This window comes from Arachis hypogaea, chromosome 14, assembly GCF_003086295.3.
Source record: "Arachis hypogaea cultivar Tifrunner chromosome 14, arahy.Tifrunner.gnm2.J5K5, whole genome shotgun sequence".
NCBI classification, from domain to species: domain Eukaryota; kingdom Viridiplantae; phylum Streptophyta; class Magnoliopsida; order Fabales; family Fabaceae; genus Arachis; species Arachis hypogaea.
In genome coordinates, this window is record NC_092049.1 from 57,334,406 (window position 1) to 57,342,042 (window position 7,637).

A 7,637-nucleotide genomic window follows, 5' to 3' on the forward strand; every position below is an offset into this window, starting at 1 on the left:
CCTTCCATGAGAGATTTGGATGATTTCTCCATGAAGGATTATAGGTATTTCCATAGGGTTCTCCCATGTAATTCACCTCTTCCATTGCTAGGTTCTCAGGATCATAAGCTTCTTCTTCAGAGGAAGCTTCCTTAGTACTGCCTGTTGCTGCTTGCATTCCAGACAGACTATGAGAAATCATATTGACTTGCTGAGTCAATATTTTGTTCTGAGCCAATATGGCATTCAGAGTATCAATCTTAAGAACTCCTTTCTTCTGAGTTGTCCCATTATTCATAGGATTCCTTTCAGAAGTGTACATGAATTGGTTATTTGTAACCATTTCAATGAGTTCCTGAGCTTCTGCAGGTGTTTTCTTCAGATAAAGAGATCCTCCAGCAGAGCTATCCAATGACATCTTGGATAGTTCAGACAGACCATCATAGAAAATACCTATGATGCTCCATTCAGAAAGCATGTCAGAAGGACATCTTCTGATCAATTGCTTGTATCTTTCCCAAGCTTCATAGAGGGATTCACCTTCCTTCTGTCTGAAGGTTTGGACTTCCACTCTAAGCTTGCTCAATTTTTGAGGTGGAAAGAACTTTGCCAAGAAGGCATTAACTAGCTTTTCCCAAGAGTTCAGGCTTTCTTTAGGTTGTGAATCCAACCATGTCCTAGCTCTATCTCTTACAGCAAAAGGAAAAAGCATAAGTCTATCGACTTCAGGATCAACCCCATTGGTCTTGACAGTGTCACAGATTTACAAGAATTCAGCTAGGAACTGATGAGGATCTTCCAATGGAAGTCCATGAAATTTGCAATTCTGTTGCATTAGAGAAACTAATTGAGGCTTAAGCTCAAAGTTGTTTGCTCCAATGGCAGGGATTGAGATGCTTCTCCTATAGAAGTCAGGAGTAGGTGTAGTAAAGTCACCAAGCACTTTCCTTGCATTGTTGGCATTGTTGTTTTCAGCAGCCATGGTTTCTTCTTCTTTAAAAAGCTCTGTTAGGCCCTCTAGAGAGAATTGTGCTTTAGCTTCTCTTAGCTTTCTCTTCAAGGTCCTTTCAGGTTCAGGATCAGATTGAACAAGTATTCCTTTATCTTTGTTCCTGCTCATATGAAAGAGAAGAGAACAAGAAAGTAGGGAATCCTCTATGTCACAGTATAGAGATTCCTTGAGGTGTCAGAGGAATAGAAGAATAGAAGGAGGAGGTAGATAGAAGAGAATTCGAACATATAAAGAAGGATAGAGTTTGAATTGCACCTTGAGGAGGAGCGTCAGTCCCTTAAATAGAAGGATGTGAGAAGAGGGGAGGAATTTTCGAAAATAAATTAAAAAGATTTTGAAATAACAAAAAAATAATTGAAAATTTGATTGAGATTTTCGAAAATTAAGATTGGGAAAAAAAATTAAGTGATTTTTTAAAAAAGATTTTGAAATTAGAAACCAAAAAGATATGATTGAAAGTTAATTTTGAAAAAGATGTGATTGAAAAGATATGATTGAGAAGATATGATTGACAATCAAACTAAAAAGAGAAAGTTTTAAAATTAAAGTTGATTTACTTGACTAACAAGAAATTAGAAGATATGATTCTAGAATTAAAACTTTTGATCCTTTCTTAATAGGCAAGTAACAACTAGAAAATTTTGAAGTAAATCATTTATAACAAGGATTTTCAAAAATAATAAAAAAAATGGAAAGAAATTGATTTTGAAGAGATATGATTGAAAAGATATGATTTGAAAAAGATTTGATTTTGAAAAAGATTTGAATTAAAAACAAAATCTTCCCTCTAGTGTCCTTCTGGCGTTAAACGCCCAGAATGGCATCCATTCTGGCGTTTAACGCCCAAAATCCTACCTTTTTGGGCGTTAAACGCCCAGCCAGGTACCCTGGCTGGCGTTTAAATGCCAGTTTTCCTTCTTCACTGGGAGTTTTGAACGCCCAGCTTTTTCTGTTTAATTCCTCTGCTGAATGTTCTGAAAAGACACAATTTTGAAAATATTTTTGAATTTTTAATGATGAGAAACAATTAAAATACAACTAATCTTAGGAAACTCAAATCAAACAATGCATGTAGGACACCAAACTTAAAAATTTTCATATAAGAGACACTAACAAATTGAGAATGCATGTGAGAAACAACAAAACACACAAAACAAGAGAATTTAAAGATCAGAGCACTGAAATCATCAAGAACAACTTAAAGATCAATGAAGAACATATTGCATGTATTCGAAAAATGCAAGAAGAATAAAAACATGCAATTGACACCAAACTTAAAAATTGATACTAGACTCAAACAAGAAACATAAAATATTTATGGTTTTTATGGTTTTATAAATTTTTTTTTTTGATTTTCAAAACTTATATAGAAAAGAAAATAAAGAGAATCAAAACTTTTAATAAGAATTTCAGGAATCATGCAATGTTAGTCTAATGCTTCAGTCTAAACAGATTAGACATGGTTGGCCAAGCTTCAGCAGGACATTACATTCAGCAGCTAAATTGATGAGAATCAATCAGCTTTTGTGATGATAAAAACATCACCTTGAAACTCTAGAATTCATTCTTAAAAATTCTGAAAAGTACCTAATCTAAGCAACAAGATGAACCGTCAGTTCTCCAAACTCGAACAGTCCCCGGCAATGGCGCCAAAAACTTGGTGCACGAAATTGTGATCATCAACAATGGCACCAAAGGACTTGGAGCTCTTAAACATGAATCACACTTTGTCACAATTCCGCACAACTAACCAGCAAGTGCACTGGGTCGTCCAAGTAATACCTTACGTGAGTAAGGGTCGATCCTACGGAGACTGTCGGCTTGAAGCAAGCTATGGTCACCTTGTAAATCTCAGTCAGGTGAATTCAGATGGTAATGGAGAATTGATAATTAAAAGATAAATAAAACATAAAATAAAGATAGAGATACTTATGTAATTCTTTGGTTGGAATTTCAGATAAGCGTATGAAGATGCTTTGTTCCTCCTGAACCTCTGCTTTCCTATTGCTTTCTTCCAATTATTCATACTCCTTTCCATGGCAAGCTTTATGTTGGGCATCACCGTTGTCAATGGCTACTTCCCGTCCTCTCAGTGAAAACGTTCCAAATGCACCGCATGGCTAATCATCTGTCGGTTCTCGATCATGTTGGAATAGGATCCATTGATCCTTTTGCGTCTGTCACACGCCCAACAATCGCGAGTTTGAAGTTCGTCACACTCATCCCTTCCCAAATCCTACTCAGAATACCACAGACAAGGTTTAGACGTTCTGGATCTCAGGAATGGCCGCCAATAATTCTAGCCTATACCACGAAGGTTCCAATCTTAGATCAAAAACCCAAGAGATATACATTCAAGCTTGTTCATGTAGAACGGAAGTGGTTGTCAGTCACGCATTCATAGGTGAGATTGGTGATGACTGTCACATAATCATCACATCCATCATGTTCTTGGGTGCGAATGAACATCTTAGAGAAGATATAGACTTGAGTTGAATAGAAAAACAATAGTACTTTGTATTAATTCATGAAGAACAGCAGAGCTCCACACCTTAATCTATGGTGTGTAGAAACTCCACCGTTGAAAATACATAAGAACAAAGGGTCTAGGCATGGCTAAATGGCCAGCCTCCCAAAGAGGGTTCAATCATCAAAACATGATTCCAGGATGATCAAAAGATGAAAATACAATAGCAAAAGGTCCTATTTATAGATAACTAGTAGCCTAGGGTTTACAGAAATCAATAATTAATGCAAAAATCTTCTTCCAGGGCCACTTGGTGTGTGCTTGGGCTGAGCATTGAAGCTTCCATGTGTAGAGACTTTTTCTAGAGTTAAACGCCAGCTTTTGTGCCAGTTTGGGCGTTTAACTCCAGCTTTTGTGCCAGTTCCGGCATTAAACGCAAGAATTATGGAGCTGACTTGGAACGCCTGTTTGGGCCATCAAATCTCGGGCAAAGTATGGACTATTATATATTGCTGGAAAGCCCAGGATGTCTAATTTCCAACGCAATTGAGAGCACGCCAATTGGGCTTTTTTAGCTCCAGAAAATCCACTTTGAGTGCAGGGAGGTCAGAATCCAACAGCATCTACAGTCCTTTTTCAGTCTCTGAATCAGATTTTTGCTCAGGTCCTTCAATTTCAGTCAGAAAATAACTAAAATCACAGAAAAATATACAAACTCATAGTAAAGTCCAGAATTGTGATTTTTAATTAAAAACTAATAAAAATATAATAAAAACTAATTAAAATATAATAAAAACATACTAAAAACAATGCCAAAAAGCGTATAAATTATCCGCTCATCACCAGCTTAGCTTTCAGTGTCTCAAACACCTGCAGACACTCTGTGTCAAACACAAATGATGTGTCAGCAGCTAGCAGATTGCTTAGAGGTTTTGCTATTTTCGAAAAATCCTTTATAAACCTCCTGTAGAATCCTGCATGTCCCATAAAGCTTCTGATTGCTTTTACATTGGCAGGTGGTGGTAATTTTTCAATTACCTCTACCTTAGCTTGATCCACCTCTATTCCCTTGTTTGAAATTTTATGTCCAAGGATAATTCCTTTAGTCACCATAAAGTAACATTTTTCCCAATTTAAAATCAAGTTAGTCTCTTGGCTCCTTTTCAAAACAAGTGCTAGATGATCAAGACAGGAACTGAATGAGTTTCCAAATACTGAGAAGTCATCCATGAAGACTTCCAGAAATTTTTCTACCATATCAGAGAAGATAGAAAGTATGCACCTCTAAAAGGTTGCAGGTGCATTGCACAGACCAAAAGGCATCATTTTGTAGGCAAATACTCTAGATGAACATGTGAATGCTATTTTTTCTTGATCCTGAGGATCTACTGCAATTTGGTTGTAGCCTGAATAGCCATCCAAAAAGCAGTAATAGTCATGACCTGCTAGTCTCTCTAGCATTTGGTCTATGAATGGTAAAGGAAAATGATCCTTTCTGGTGGCTGTATTGAGCCTTCTGTAGTCAATACACATACGCCACCCTGTAATTGTTCTTGTAGGAACCATTTCATTCTTTTTATTGTGAACCATTGTCATGCCTCCCTTTTTGGGTACAACTTGCACAGGGCTTACCCAGGGGTTATCAGGGATAGGATAAATAATCCCAGCCTCTAGTAACTTAGTGACCTCTTTTTGCACCACCTGCTTCATGGCTAGATTTAGTCGCCTCTGTGGTTGAACCACTGGCTTAGCATCATCCTCCAATAGGATCTTGTGCATGCATCTTGCTGGGCTAATGCCCTTAAGATCACTTATGGACCACCCAAGAGCTGTCTTGTGTGTCCTCAGCACCTGAATTAGTGCTTTCTCTTCCTGTGGATTTAAGGCAGAGCTTAAGATCACAGGAAAAGTGTCACCTTCTCCCAGAAATGCATATTTCAGGGATGGTGATAGTGGTTGAGCTCGGGTTTAGGAGGCTTATCCTCTTCCTGAGAAATTTTCAGAGGTTCTTTTATTTCCTCTGATTCCTCCAAACCATGCTGAACATCTTTAAAGATGTCCTTTAGCTCTGATTCAAGACTTTTAGCCATATTGATCTCTTCCACCAAAGAGTCAATAATATCAGTGCTTATGCAGTCATCTGATGTGTCTGGATGCTGCATAGCTTTGACAGCATTTAACTTGAATTCATCCTCATTGACTCTCAGGGTCACTTCCCCTTTTTGTACATCAATAAGAGTTCGTCCAGTTGCTAGGAAAGGTCTTCCTAGAATGAGAGTTGCACTCTTGTGCTCTTCTATTTCCAGCACTACAAAGTCAGTGGGAAAGGCAAATGGCCCAACCTTGACAATCATGTCCTCAATTATGCCTGATGGATATTTAATGGAGCCATCAGCAAGTTGAAGACATATCCGGGTTAGTTTGACTTCTTCAGTCAAGCCAAGCTTTCTAATAGTGGATGCAGGTATTAGGTTGATACTTGCTCCAAGGTCACATAGAGCTGTCTTGGTGTAAGCACCCTCTAATGTGCATAGTATTATAAAGCTTCCCAGATCTGTAAGCTTCTCAGGCAAGCTTTTCAAAATGACTGCACTGCATTATTCAATGAGAAAAACTTTTTCAGTTTCTCTCCAATCCTTCTTATGACTTAAGATCTCTTTCATGAACTTACCATAAGAGGGTTTTTGCTCAAGTGCCTCTGCAAACGGGATCTTTATCTCAAGAGTACTGAGATAGTCTGCAAAGTGGGCAAATTGTTTATCCTGTTTCACTTGGCAGAGTTTCTGAGGATAAGGCATCTTGGCTTTATATTCTTCAACCTTAGTTGCTGCAGGTTTATTCCCTACAGAGGTGGTTGGAGAAGCCTTCTTAGAGGGGTTACTATCAGCACTTGCAGGTGTCTGATCCTTCATTGGCGTTTGAATGCCAGGATTGGGTAGTGGATGAGCGTTTAACGCCAGCTTCCCACCCTTTTCTGGCATTTGAACGCCAGAATTGGGCAATGAATGGGCGTTCAACGCCAAATTTTCTCCTTTTTCTAGCGTTTGAACGCCAGAAGTGGGCATCCATTGGGCGTTTGACACCAATTTTTCACCCTTTTTCTGGCGTTCAAATGCCAGAATTATTCCTCTCTGGGCTCTTGCTGTCCTTAGAGGGATTTTGGCCAGTGGTTTGGTCATCCTTTGTTAGTTGTTCCTTTTTTGGCTTTCTGCTACTTTGAGATAATTTATTCAATGTCTTCCCGCTCCTTAGTTGAACAGCTTGGCATTCTTCTGTTATCTGTTTAGATAGCTGCTGTGTTGTCTAATTCAATTGTGCTTCCATATTCTTGTTAGCATTTTTAGTATCTTGGAGCATCTCTATAAATTCTGCTAATTGTTTTGTCATAAAGAGTAATTGTTAATTAAGCTCAATAATCTGTTCTTGAGGATTAGGGTTAGTTGTTACTGCCCCGGCTTCTTCCTTTATGGAGGACTCACTGCTAGAGTACAAATGTTGATTCCTAGCAACCGTATCTAGAAGTTCTTGAACCTCTTCAATCATCTTCTTCATGTGTATAGATCCACCAGCTGAATGGTCTAGAGACATTTGAGCTTTTTCTATAAGCCCATAGTAGAAGATGTCTAACTGTACCCACTCTAAAAACATTTCAGAGGGGCATTTCCTTAGCATCTCTCTGTACCTCTCCCAGGCATTATAAAGGGATTCATGATCCTCTTGTTTAAAGCCTTGGATGTCCAGTCTTAGATGTGTCATCCTTTTTGGAGGATAAAATTGATTCAGAAATTTGTCTGATAACTGTCTCCATGTTTTTATGCTTGCTGTGGGTTGGTTATTTAACCACCTCTTAGCTTGATCTTTTACAGCAAATGAAAACAGTAATAATCTGTAGACATCTTGATCCACTTCTTTATCACGTACTGTGTCAGCAATTTGTAAGAACTGTGCCAGAAACTCAGTAGGTTCTTCCTGTGGAAGACTGGAATACTGGCAATTTTGCTACACCATGATAATGAGCTGAGGATTTAGCTCAAAACTATTTGCTTTGATGGAAGGTATACAGATGCTACTCCCATATGCAGCTGCAATGGGGTTAGCATATGACCCTAGAGTCCTTCTGGACTGTTCACTTCCACTTATGTCCATGATGGAGAAAAGGGAATTGATATGAATTACAAT

The 7,637-nt window shown here is 38.3% G+C and overlaps 1 non-coding gene across 1 annotated transcript; it reads left to right on the forward strand.

Annotated features, from left to right (window-relative positions):
• Positions 1-451: 451 nt before the first annotated feature.
• Positions 452-559, forward strand: LOC112745287 (small nucleolar RNA R71). Its single transcript, XR_003173224.1, has one exon. It is a non-coding gene; the product is annotated as a small nucleolar RNA R71 (small nucleolar RNA).
• Positions 560-7,637: the final 7,078 nt, after the last annotated feature.